At 40.2% G+C, this 14312-nt stretch overlaps 1 long non-coding RNA gene across 1 annotated transcript; it reads left to right on the top strand.

Annotated features, from left to right (window-relative positions):
* Positions 1 to 1233: 1233 nt before the first annotated feature.
* Positions 1234 to 11154, top strand: LOC143415099 (uncharacterized). The gene is made up of 3 exons (XR_013095706.1): positions 1234 to 1404; positions 1702 to 2014; positions 10039 to 11154. It is a non-coding gene; the product is annotated as an uncharacterized LOC143415099 (long non-coding RNA).
* The last annotated feature ends 3158 nt before the right edge of the window (positions 11155 to 14312 follow it).

Raw genomic sequence — 14312 nt, forward strand, 5'->3', positions numbered from 1 at the left:
AACTCACAAAAGAATGGCGAGTTCCAAAATACGTGCAGCTTCTTAACCTGATGTTTTAAAAGCAAATGCATTTTCTGAATTGGTGAGCATTACTCACTTCACCTATAGCAGCTAGGGAGTTCTTTGCAGTATCATACATGTCAGATGTTCTCTACTTTTTTAATGGGTGGCAAATCAACACCCATTAAAAGATCTTTCCATATTTGTGCCGTTTTGGAGATTAAATACATAAACTGTCATATATGATGAAAACCTGTGTACTTAACCGCATGAAGTAAGACATTTTCAATTTGACTTGGCGACAGCTTTGGATTTTTACAGCTGGATATCATCATGTTTTCCATTTTTGCTCCTATAGTGGCTTTTGCCAGTAACTTCTACAGGTAAGTAATTTCTATTTGCTAAATTTCTGATTCCCACAGTCTTTAAAACACATTATGTCACAGTTTAACACAACATGCATTTAACTGTCATGAATTGTGTGTCATGAATTTGTCTTTCTTTTTTCTTTTTTTCTTTTTTTTTTTATCTCAGTGTGAGTTTATACACATATTTATGACCAACAAGGATAAGCAGAAGGAAAAATAGTGGTTAATCTGTGACTTGTCCAAGCAACCAGCCATCACACACATACTCTGCGCATATGCACATGCACACACTCGTGTACACCCATGCACAAACAGACCTACAATGATGAACCCACTGAGTAACTGTAGATTACAGAGCTGTCAAACTGGCTGCTGAAAGGAGGCAATCAGAGGAGAGGAGGTCTTGCTAATGGGCTGCCTGACCCTGGGCACACACTAACCACACCTACATACAGGCAGAAACAGAATTTCTCAATTACCTTCTTGCCCCCAAACAAAGGCAGAGCACTGTTAAAATTAGAAGCCTAGAGGACTACACATACACACACACTTAAACCTAGAGTTCAGGATATGCAGAGACATGCACCACACTAAGCCCTGACTAACAGGTATGAAAAAGACTCCACAAAAAAAACCTCACTGCAATACTTCACTGTTTCCCAGGATCTCCCAGTTATTAATAAACACTATGTGTGTTTTGTGTGTGCATTTGAGTGGTTCCTAAGACTATATATATATTCTGTGTGCATGTGCGGGTGTGTGTGTGTGTGTGTGTGTGTGTGTGCGCGCGCGCAAGTGGGCGTGTTCCATTTTAGAAACACAGAGGATTCATTGTGATATGTCTATGTCCCTGAAGGCGCTGGAATCTGGCGCATTGTCTTTATCGGAAACTCAAACTATTCGCAACTCTTGACTTGTTTTGATCCTTTCAGAAGATTCCATTTCCTGCGGTCGTTTGGGGAGCGACTGCAGAAAAGCCTCTGGAAGGAAAAGTCTCATTATGGCTTCTGTGTGAGTTGGAAGACTTTACTTGAAGGTCAGTGCCAGCCAGGCCGCTGTAGTTTCCCTCCATGTGAGAAATGAAAAAATGACTGTTAGATTAATAAGCACTGGGAGTTCTTTTCATTGGGAGGTGGTGGACGGGCAAATGTAATCATTTCAAAGGGATACACCTGCTAATAAAATGTGATCATTGTGATGGTTTGTGCAGTTTTTAATACATTAATTAATTTGAAATGTCAGCACGCTGTAGTGTTAATAAAGTCTAAATCAACTATTCTGGAGTTTTCCTGAGTCTTCATGTGCGCTCCTTTTCCACTTCTTTTAATCCCAGGCCTCGCCCTGCTCGTCGGACAAACTTCAGTTTTCTCCAGAATAAGGAGATGGGCCCTCACATCACCTTAGGTTAAGACTTAAAGCCTCAACTTGTTTCTTTCTACTGTTTTCTACAGTTTGCTTTTGCGCCCATACAACACATGTGTCTGTTTGTCAGTTAGTAAGGATACATGTGTGATTTTGAATGTGAGGTAATGTCTAAAGGAGCCACTGTGCCTGCTGCCAGAGTGCCACTGCTCCAGAAATACAACAAGTATGACATCAACTGATGCAAATTTCATACACCAAGTGAATCAAGGAACTGGAGCATAGTAAGTAAAACAGTACATGTGGGGGTTAGGGTTAGGGGAAGCTTCTGTATGCTGCCAGAAGTATGTCACCACATGTCTTGTGCACATATTTTTGTTCAATTTTGGTGCATAGCTTCTATTTTAGTAATATTGAAAGCTAGGCTGTAGACTGTATCACATCATTTACTGCCAAGATAGTATTTGGCATTTTCTTGAAATGTTATCTAGTTTATGGTTGTGGGGGAACTGGTAAATGGTAAATGCACTGGTTCTTATAAAGCATTTCTCTATTTTACCTGAGCACTCAAAGCTCGTTATACAGCTTGCCTCATTCACCCATGTTTTGCTCCACCTCCTGAGCTACAACCACCTCTATCTTCGCTTGAAGATGGGAGCGGCTGTAGCTTAGCTTCACTGGCAGTGAGTGCGAGATGGGGTACATGCTGGACAGTTTGAGAATCCATTCTAGGCCTAAAGTAGAGAGACAAAAAGTAATGATTCCCAGTCACATCCACAATTATTGCCAATTTAAAATCACCAACCAGTCTAACAATGCAGGTCTTTGCACTGAGGAAAGAAGCCAGAGTACCCAGAGAGGACCAATAAAAATGAAAGGCCTCAGTCTGCCAGCAGCTTTGAAGCCTCTGATGCTAACCACTGCACCACCCTGTCACCAAGCTTTGATAAAAACGGTTAATATTCCACAATAGTAATGTAAGTGCACCTCTTATGCTCAATCCCAGCTGCATTTGTTTAGTCTCTGACTATACTAGAGTAGCTATGCATGAGACACAGTTGAAAATGATCATAATTACACTTGGTGTAGCTAGAGATCTCATTTTCTGTGCGAAACAAGCCATTTTAGCCCACCTACCACACTCTCTTTTGATTGGTTGCCTCTTGCAAACAGAAGGTTTGAGAATCAGGTGTGTGGGGGTGCTGTGCCAACAGTCACAATTGTTGCACGTGTATTGTGTCTGCACACACAGACACACATGCTGTCTGTTTGGGGTGAACATGTTCAATGAAGGGGATTTTCTGAGCCAGCTCTCTGACAGATTTCTTCTTCTTTTTTTTTTTGTTTCGCTATGAAAAATGTTCTTTATACATACATGTACACAGATGTATGTATGCAGATGAATGCTGGGTTTGTGTCAGGAAGAAAGAGCAAGAGTGAGAGACAGAAAGAACGAGGGAGAGGTTATTTGTGCATGACAGAGACTAGGCTGTATCTGTAGCGTGTGACACACAGTGCTCTCTCTACAGCAGCTAGGCCACAGTTTAGGGACCTGTGCCAAGGGACAGAATAGCGTGTCTGTTTCATGCCTCTTACTGAATGCTGATTGACAGCTGGGCTTCTTTGTGTGCGTGTGTGTCTATGTGTCCCACTTATGTTACTCCACGCGTACGTGTGTATCAAACTGACAGGCTGGGAGAAACACGCCACACATCGCAGGAAGGCAAATGTAAGGAAGTTGGGTTTTCCACAGAGAAATGACACCCTTTCGTCAAATTGTCAACTATTCAGCGGTGTATTCATCTACTCATTTTCTTCACAATATCGCACATATGTAACTACACTCATGTACACAAGCCTGTAGTTCACACGCATGTTCACATACCAGTCAGCCTCTAATTTAAATAAACAATTTCTCCCCAGAACACGCTGCACTTTGTTTACTCAGTATCATATTACACAGATGAACACGCATGCACACACATGCACAGTCACTCATCCGGATCTAAGTTGCCGCTTCTCTTGAGTGTCACGTTTTGAAGAGCAGAAAGGGACGCTTCACCTCTGACCTCACCGCGGTCCTTCGAGGTTGTGAAGACTGCAGACGCGTAACACGTACATCTGAGATTTCAGAATTCTGAAAGAGGAAGACCAGAGATCGATGAAGCAAGGGTTAGGGTGTGACTGGAGGTCAAACCATCTGCAGAGGAGATAAAGCACAGAGATGAAAAAATAAAAAATAAAAAAGCTGTTTGCGTACAGGAAAAAACTTATAGAGTTAAGGATGCCGCTGAAAAAAAGCAGAAGTTAAAAGTGGTGTGATAGGAACCTGTTTACCATATGATTTGTAATGCAAAAGAGTCTGTTAGAATATTTTGTCCTTTCTCAGGCTGAGTACATACTATAAGAAAGACTTTCAATCAATAAAAATGATTAAATTCTTATGCACTGGCTGACCCATAACTTGGGTTGTTAAGAACAACTCCAAAAGTGACTTCCATGTTAAAATGTCCGATTTAACAACCTTCAAAACATGTTCACTGCCTCGTACAAAACCAATTTTGGTTTCCCGTCATAACAAGTGTCCAATGTGTCATTGTGATATATGATAATTTGCTCACACATTCTCCCTCATTCCGCCATTAGGACGCAAAGTCCACCATGCAAGGCGATGGGATTAAACCAAAAGTCCTGTTGTTAGTGGATACCCACACTTCCAGTGGAGCACTGGCCACCAAGTGAAAGCTACAACTTAGCCGTGAATCCAAAACTATATCTTGTGTTCAGGGTGATTCAAACTTCAAGCCTTCCACAACATTCCTGTTGCTTCTTTTTACTGCTGTTCTCATGGGTATCATAAAAACTCACTAGCATTCAGTGGACAGTTTATCTTGATACAGATCTAGTTGTGTAAGAGGCATTGACTGAAAGTGAGTTTTCCTTTTAAGACAAGTTGGCATAAACAAACTAGGACATCCATTCAGCCATATGAAAGTGTCAAAATAAAAATACTGTATTTACAGAAGATGCATCACTTTAGATACTAGCTGAGTTTTGTTTTTTGCGCACTCAGTGACGCTGTTTGTGACGAGGCAAAGTGGTTAAAAACGATGAAAAGCAGAATATGAAGAATATATGCGTTTGCTGAGGGCGCTGTGTGGTTTCTGTGTTGTTCCTTAACTCGAGTGGTTGAAAAAGAGATGCGAGCAGAGAAAAGAAGTGAAGCAAGGAGACAGGAACTATAAACAACAGAAACTGGACACATCATCAAGAGTAACTGATAGTCCCCCCCCACCCTCGAGCAGCCCCGCCTGTTCCCTGCAGTGAGCCCCCAGAAATTCACTGGAGGACTAAACAGGAATCCCCCACAGCCCCACGACAGACTGACTGACTCTGCATGGTCTACATCACACATACACACACACTGAATCACTCGTATTCACATACAGAGACACTCATATACACACATGAATTCACACACAGGCTTTTACAGACAGTCCAGAAATAGTCCCGTCAGGGGTATTACCATACACGCTATCTCCCCCAAACATCACCTCATCCTATAATATCACTCTGTAGGGCTGTATGTCTGTGCCACCTGGAGTCATTTATATTAAAAAAGTAAATCTTGCTCATATGTTTGCCACTTGGTCATATTCATTTCACATTTTTCACCCTACACTCTTTTTCCTCTGACTGATCTCACCTATTACTTTCTTTTTTGTTTGCCTTTTCTTCTGTTTTCATTTCTGTTTCACTTTCAGTCAGAAACACATACATTAACATGCAAAACTAATCTGTTGTGTGTGCTGTGCTTCCTGAAAGCATTGTTCATACTCTGTTTTCTGTTGTTTTTTAAAAATCGGTTTTCATTCTCCCAGCCCTCCCACATTTCACAATGACACTCAGTGATGCATAGATGTCAGATTGACAGAAAGTACAGATGATAGGAAAGGTCAGGAGTTCCTCAGCCTCTAGTTCCTGACATTGCAACACCTCCCACAGCAGCACCAGTGTGCTTTGGTGTGCCTCAGTGTTCAGTGAAGCATGTGCCTCACGTACCGGGGGGGCTTTCTTCCACCCTTTCCCCTCAGTATTTGCATGGGACTTACAATCAGGGTTTTCCCTCAAACAGAGAATACCACATAAAGTGAGACACAAGGGAATAGTATGTATATTACTGTATGTTGTGTGAATAATTGTATGTACGCTGTGCTGTGTTTGAAAATTAGAGCTCACTCGCAAACTCAGAAACTGGACAAACAAGTTTAAATTGCTAAAAGGTATGACATAACTGAGAGTCCTCATGGACACTGAAGCCTTTCGCGGAAACACTTAAAGGAATTTACTAGGAGCACATTTTCTGGTTTAGGAATCAAACCTTCAGCAGAAAACAGTTTACAGGAAGCTGCCCAACTGAAAACAGCTTATTTTCAGTTGGTTGCTGCTGTGTGCAATCATGTCAGCCTCAATCCCTATAACTGACAATGCAGCAAATCTTTTAAAGTGCCCTCAACTCAGTTTGAGATGAGCTATGAGCGAAAATAAATACAATAAAAAGAAGAAGAATAAAAAATACAAGTTTCCAATATGGTCTGTGAACTAGCTAAGCCTCACACATACAGATCTGTCTAGATTTATATATTTTATTAACTTGATTATCTTGTGTCACTTTTGCTCCTTTTGATTTACTGAAGTAAGTCATTTCATGCCTCCAATAAAGGGGTGAAGCGTCTTCATCAGCGACATTCAGATGATTCAGTGGTTTCGAGCAACAGAGGTACTCAAGCATTAAAGAGTTTTTCATAAGGTTGTGTCATGTCAGCAGCAATATTGGCTGCTGTGTTTAGCTGCTATTTGATGGTGCTAACAAGAGGGCAGATGGCATCATCGGCACATGGCCATGGGCTTTGAATTTAAAAGAATGAAAGCATGATTTGCTTTCTTTTCCTGTTTGTCTTAGGGAGTTTAAACCAGTATATGTAAGTTTGCATAATGCTAAGATTGGAAAGAGCAGGAGTGTCTGTTTATCCCAGTTTTTTTAATCTTATTGCTAACCTATAATTGCTAATAAGTAATAACATGCTTCATATTAACCTTTATGATATTTTCAGCTATCAGTAAGTTATGAATATTCTTATCAAAGTCTCAGCAAGATATTACAAAAGTTTAAATATTTATATTAAAACAAAGATTAAGCCACACAATTAAAGTTATTAAATATTCAACAAACTACAGTGAGAAGTCCAAAAACATTGATAGCAGTTATCAGAAGGTCATGATGTGAATGGCTGGATTCTGTTTTCCTCTGCTCAATAGGCTTGTCCTGGCCCACATGCTAACAACTTAAAAGAAATGAGTGGCGTTTCCACTTCAGGCTGACGTTCAGTTCTGCACGAGGCTGTGGGCAGATTTGCTTTGTCATGATGGCCGCCCAGGACACACGATCCTCCCCGCAGCACGCACCCTGCTGCTTTCTGTATCAGATCAGGCTTGCCGTCAAGTATGCCATCTATTTCTAGTTCGCCTACCATGACAGCTAGTTATAAACCAGGGTTATGTGATTTGGGCTGCCCGAGCTGAGGAGATGGTGGAGGATGAGGAAGATAAGTGTGGGGTTTCCTGAGAAGCTCCCAGCCAGACCACCTGCTGCCATCAGTCTATCACCCTCCCACCACTTCCCTCACACTCTGCCATCATACTGTCACTGTACCTGCTTTTACCCCACTTCTGTGTCAGTGTGTTAGAGATGGCTCTTTGTGGCGAGCAGCAGCAGCTCACTGAATAATTCAAAGAGTGGGCACGAACAGAGGGCGAATTAAGTCCCTGTAGAGGAAAAGGCAAAGCGATGAAACAGCAGGAGGACAGGGGGGATTTTAGCCCATTAGAAATGTGGAAGGGAAATTTGATGGGAGGAAGAGGGTAGCTGGGGGTGCCACTGTTAAACCAGGGGGGCAGCTGCAGTCAAAAGTGAAAGAAGAAAGGGAGGTGAGAGAGAGGAGAAAGCTTGTGAGCAAATGAATGGGCACATGTCAGGTGACCGTGGGGAGATCCCTGACGAGAGCTGGTCACCTGACTGACTGGAAATGCAGCCTGCTGCTTGAGAGCAATTCCCAGAAGTCAAAACAAGTTGTTAACACAGACTACAGTTTTTAACAGCAGTGCTGTAAATGATCATGATGATCATGATCATTTTTTAAAATACAAAATATTTAAATATATAACATCAGAATAAAAAAAAAGTGTATTCTTCAGTCAACCATGGCAGTAGAAAAAAAGAAGATGATGGCCCACAGATGTCTATTATTGCTTAAGTGCTGACAGTTTCAGAGGTGCTGGAAGAGTGGAGTGTGACGGATCACAGTCTAAACTGGGGTAATTCTCTTTTTATTTCTTCTGCTGCTGCTGGACTTTTGGGCCAGCTGGCTCACACCCACTCAGTCACACTCAAGCGCACAATTTTACACAACAAAACAGCCAGAATGGCATTTACAGTTCAGCATGCTTATCGTTTAGAAAGTCAGGGGGATTTGATCAGTTGCCTTTCTCAGAATAACAGTACTCTAAATCTTAATTATACACTCTCTAAGTGGAAGTTCACTGCCAAACCTAAATATGTTCTTGATAATAAGATACCACATGTTGGTCCGTAAGCTGAGGCCACGGTGGTGAATGACTAACCAGTTAGTGGCTATATGTGGGTGTGATCAAGATTGTTTGATCAATCCAGTTTCTTTCATTTGTAAAATGTTTTGCGGTTGAAGATTGTTTTTCCCTTCTCACTCATGTTTTTCAGTTTTATATTTAAATTAGAAAATCACTATTGAACTGAATTGACAGAGCTGTTTTAGATCTATAAGTTTCTTAATCAATATAATGCTTATTGAAGTTCCATATTCATTAGATATGAGCAGATGTAATGCAAGCCATGAGAAATTTTAATTAATTGGGAATGAAGCAGGTAGCATTAAAAGTTTCAAAATAAACCCTTATAATGTTTTTTTTTTCTTTCAACACTTTATCTCAAAGAAGTCTCGATTTCAGCTTCTATAAAAAATAGCAAGGGTCCTGACATAAATGCTTTGAGTGAAAAGTAGTAAAAGGTTTTTCAAAATATAGATTTGATGGATAACTTAAAATGCAGTTGCCTTATCATGCCACACTTCATATGAAGGACAGTGCTGAGAAGTCATTAGTAATAGGGGTCTGAAAGAGGTTTAGAAGATAACTTCTGCTTTTTGGAAAGTAACATGCAACATATTCTGCCCCAAGTGTTGCTCACACCACAGTTGATCAGCATTTAAAGCGCTGTGCATTCTGGGTAACTAAATAAACACATTTCAACCATAGCCGCATAGTTCGTTGATGGACTTTATGGCCCGTCTCACTGCGTGCAGGCACTGAAAAACGCGCTCGCCATGAAAAGACGTTAAATACTTTCCATGCGCACATACTGGTTTATGTGCCCTGGAGGATGCCCTGGCACTAGTTTATACATCCCTGATGGGAATCTGCTTGCTTTAGTTCCGGGTGGTTTGCTGGTCGCTTTGCGTGCCAGTAGCGCCAGAAACAGGACGAGGCTGAATTTCTTTGTTTTTAAAAGGAAGTGCTGTAGCTGGTGTCTCTCATTTCCATCAGATGTCTGTAAAGGAAGGAGAATCGTGAAAAAAATAATCAGCGGTTCCAGGTAAATGTAGGAGAAATAAATATTCTTACAACTTTACTGAAATACACGTAACCAATCTGGTTTCACAGCGCCCACGCCTGTTTCAGAGCATCACTAAGAAACACAGTTCTGTTATGATCTAACGTAGGCCATCATCACGGCAATAATAATAATAATAAACAGCTCTGTTGTGGCAATAAATAATCAGACAGATAACTAGAGAGTTTTTCTGTTTTGCATTTGCTTTCCCTTGCCACTGCCCCCACCTTGATTCATCTCTCTCCATCTCTCTTCCTCTGTAGCATAATTGAAGCGAGTGAGCTTTTGCTCTCCTATGTAACCCAATGCTCGTCCCACAGCACTGAAGTGTCGTTTGGGCAGCAGCTTAAGTACTCTGTGTGCTTTGTGCTGTGCTCTAACCCTTACAGATCAGCAGAAACCCAGATTAGACAGATGAATAATTCACATGATTGCCTTAAATGCAGTTTGTAGTATAAGACGGTATTAAAAACTATTAGACTTCTGATTCTGTTTATTTCACTGTTGTCACTCGTGTAGCCTGTCTTGACCAACAAGATGGAGCAGATCAAAGCAAGTGGAACTGCAAAGTATCAATCTTTTGCTCTCTTTCTTCCTTTTAAGGGTGATCTCCTCAGAAGTATGCTTACTTGGAGGCTGAACAACATTTATACACAAGGCTGTGTGACGGGCAGAGGCGGGACCCAAATGCTGGACTGAGAAACACAAGCTGGTTTAATTAAAGTAAAATGAAACACAAAACAACATGAATAACGAAACTCACACCTTTGCCACACCAGTGACCACAGACTGCTAGGGAGGACTGTCCCATGAGAGAAATGCAGACAATATGTACACAAAGAGGATAACGAGCGAACAGGCCACAGGTGGAGCACAGCTGACACTAATCTGACTGAAGAGACAGGGGAAGCAAAACCGAACATAATACACAGTAAACAGAAGACTATCAAAATAAAACAGGAAGTCACACACACAATGAGACGCAGGCTAAGACGTGTGCTTCATACAGGAAATAGGTAGAAACAGATGAATAACCAAAGCCAGAAACTAGAAATAAACTCAGCAAACTCAACAAACTGAAAACGCTGGGTCAGAGATCCAGGACCATGAAAGACATTAATCATTTACTGGTAATTAGTTTGAAGTTTTTCAAAAACTGAAAGAAACGGCAGTAAATGCTCAGATATTCAGATCATCCAACCTTCTATCTGATCTATGCAGCATCTACTTCCTCTTCTTCTTCTTCCTTTTCTTTTGGCTGTTCCTGTCAAGAGACGCTACTGCGAGTCATCCGCCACCATCCCTTCCTCATCTTGCATCTTTTTTATCCTGTCACACCAACAATCCAAACATTCACACTCACTACATCCACAAACCTCTGTGGCCTTACAATGCAACCTGTCCTTTGTTTTTGCTGCCTCAGAACACACCTCTGTCATCACCCAGCAGTAGCACAGTTTCCACCAGCACCCTCCTTGTTGACATCATCGGTGGTGTTATCCCAGGCCAATTCAATATGAAAATCTACTTCTTGATGATCTGCATGTTTTATTTGGCAAAGACTTTATGCCAAATGCACTTTGTGACACAACTATACTCATTTATCCTGGCTTGGAACCAGCACTAGGATTGTGGATGACTTTGACCTGTGTAATATTGTAATGTAAATTAAGATGAAGATGATGCCAACATCAGTTATTGATCAAGAATAAAGTATAATGCAGGTTGTGTTAAGCAAAGATAATGTTACATTTTAGTGCTGATACTCTCCAAACAGATAAGGATGATAAAACAATAATGTTTTTAATCTGTTTCTGCTTTGTGCTGATCTGTATCTGGGTGAGATTAAACTGATGATCTCATACTCTGGGTGATGCAGTGTTACCGCAGGTGAGTCATCAGGCGATGCTGTGGGCCTCTTACTGGAACTAAGATATGTTCAGATGATCTCCTCTGCAGCATTTAGTTGCTGTACGTACTGCTGCATCATCTCCCCATCCTTCCTCCCTCTGCCTCCACCTCATCACACAGCACATCTCACATTCCTCCTTCATCCTCCACCCGCTACACTGTTATGACTTCACTGTCCTTCACTCTCATCTTCTTTCAGTCCCCACAATCCGTGGGTTGTTCTGTTTCTCCTCTTCTTCTCCAGCCTCACCGCAGTACCTTTTGTCTTCTTTCTAACCTCAAATCAAGGTACGCTAACACATAAAAATTACAATTCAGAAAGTATAAAATTCTGACAAATTAACTTTTGGAAAATTAGCTGTTGCACAATAAAGAATCCAACAAAAAAGAACAAATACAGGTGTAACCATATTCACAGTTAGAACAGCACAAACACTAAAATCAGAAAAGACCAGTGTTTGTAATTTAATGAGTCATTTTTATATTTTCTTGGACATATTAAACAAATAAGGCTTACATGTTAACTGGTGAACTTTAGAGATTATTTTACATTTTGGCATATCCAGATAAGCTATTTCCCTATATTTCCAGTCATTATGCTATCCTAATTGAACCAGCTGCTGGCAATGCCTTCATATTTACCAAGCAGAGATCACATTTCAGTAAGAAATAATTAGACACAAATGTCAAACAATTCCCACTGCACCAAAAGCCAATAAATAAATGTTTTTTTCCCTCAAAGCCTTACTTAAAGCCGACTCCTCTCTCATCAGTTCATTTCTCCTTTCTTTGTCCTTTGCCTCTTTTCATCTGGCTCTATGTCACCATGCCTTCTATTTGCATTTCTACTGCTGCTTGTATTTTATGCCCTCCATCACAGAGCAGTAAACACAAGAGCCGCAGAGACGGCTGGTTTGTTTTTTTAATTAGGTAAATGGGCCTAGGTCTGTGGGACCAGACAGAGAAATCACTCTTTGGACTCCAGATCTGTCATAACGATTTCTTAAATTAATGAGCTTCAACTCAATGTTATTAAAATCTTGCTGTGTAGTGGATTATGCATACAAACCCACTGCTTTATTGCTTTTCTTTCTTAACCTCCTACAAGGTGAATGCTCCACTTTCCAAGGACCAAATATTGTTGATGCCAAAAGGGGGAATTCACCCACACAGTGGGTGACCTCAAACCTCAGCCTTATGCCTGATCCTGACAGGCTGCAGTCTCACTCTCCCACACCCACACCTGGCTGAGTTCAGCTGGTGCAGAGGTGGCACTGCCCATCTTTCCAGGGAGGATCCTTTCAGACACAACAACAAACATGCACTCAGACAGAGCGGTATTATCTGTTGTTATCATTGGAGATAATTATGTTGGATAATTATATCTATTAGGTACACTGTGTCTTTTTAGCCACTCCAATGTCAATATTTTTTCAATTTAAGTCTTGAGTGTTCGGGAGCCCCATGGGAAAATACTGTGAGGTGGTTGTAGAAGGGGCTTCTCGGGACCTAAAAAATGAATGGGTTCTGTGCATTTTGTTTAATTTCTGGAGTAAAGCTCAAATAATAATAAGTTAAATGTTTTGTATGCGTGCAGCGATTTTTGAGGCATGTAATGACACGTCTGATCAAACAAGACAAAGCCAAATTATAATTTCGTTTTTTTAAAAATCACTTAGAATAAAAAAAACTGAAAAAATGTGAAAATAGTTGCTATTAATCAATTCAGTTTACTCCACTAAAGCTATGATATTAATACATTTTATGTCAACCTGTTGGCTTAATAGAAAGTCAAGTCTACCTTTTAACTTATTATGCTCAACATACCTTGTTTTCTTGTCGTAGACAAGCATTTCTGACTTTTGAGTGACTGTTTCGCTCACAGAGGGCTTTTGTGTGCTGCAGGTGTTGAGGTATATGAGGCTGTGCTGAGGAGTGTTTTATTCCTATGGGCCCCCTGAGGCCCCAAGGCCTGTTCCAAGAGAAAGACCAGAAGCTGTTTCAACTTCCTCCACTGTTTTTTTGCATGGAACACCACTTCAAACACTGTACGTCAAAGCACGTAGCTGCACACACAACACATGAATACAGCATGTTTTTATTACACAAACTGCCCACAAAATTAAAGCTGTTTTTTCCGTGGGGTTTCTAAAATAAAGACATGACCAAGCATTATTTTAGCCTTGAACAACAATGTTTTTTTCTTTTCCCCTTTTGTAAAAAGACAGCTTAAAACTGAACTTTTTGTATGGTTCAGATTTTCTAAAGTGAAAAATTTGCAGTGACGTTTCAATGAAGGAGTGAACTGATATGATTTTGGCAGGTGAAATAATCAAGCAAGTGTTTGCTGATGTTATGCTGCTGAGCTTTCAATAAAAATCTATTTTGAGCTTCTCATATTGTTAAATTTTTTTTTTTTTAAAGTAGAGTATGTGAATCTGTACTTCTAGCTCAGCTCAGTTATATACCATGTGTTATTTTTTTCAGTAGTGGAAGAAATGTTAAGATTGGTTGCCAGTTACACAAAGTTAATATCTTTAAAAAGAAATAAAAAAAGCCCTTTAAACTACACACACACTGCACACAAGTAATACATATCCAGAATTGTACTTTATTATTTTTCAGACACGTTGCTAAATACATAAAGACGATTCCTTTAAAATATAACAATCATGTGTTTTGCATTTAAAATCTTCATAGCTACTGCTGTAAAAACTACAGTAAAACTGTATAACGATATGAACATTTGTTTAATATGGTTTCTTGTTTCCATTTTAGGAAATATTGCTGGATGCGATGTCGGATATAAATTGGATATCTGAGTTTTCCTAGACGGCACTTCTTACTTTCAAGATAAAACAACTTTAGAATGCAATTGTTAAAAGATAAAATCCCCACAGAGTAATTTGTGCTAAATATAATATAGAAAATCTGAGTCCAGAGATAACTGATGATATATGGTGATA

The sequence above is a fragment of the Maylandia zebra genome, linkage group LG23, assembly GCF_041146795.1.
Source record: "Maylandia zebra isolate NMK-2024a linkage group LG23, Mzebra_GT3a, whole genome shotgun sequence".
NCBI lineage: Eukaryota > Metazoa > Chordata > Actinopteri > Cichliformes > Cichlidae > Maylandia > Maylandia zebra.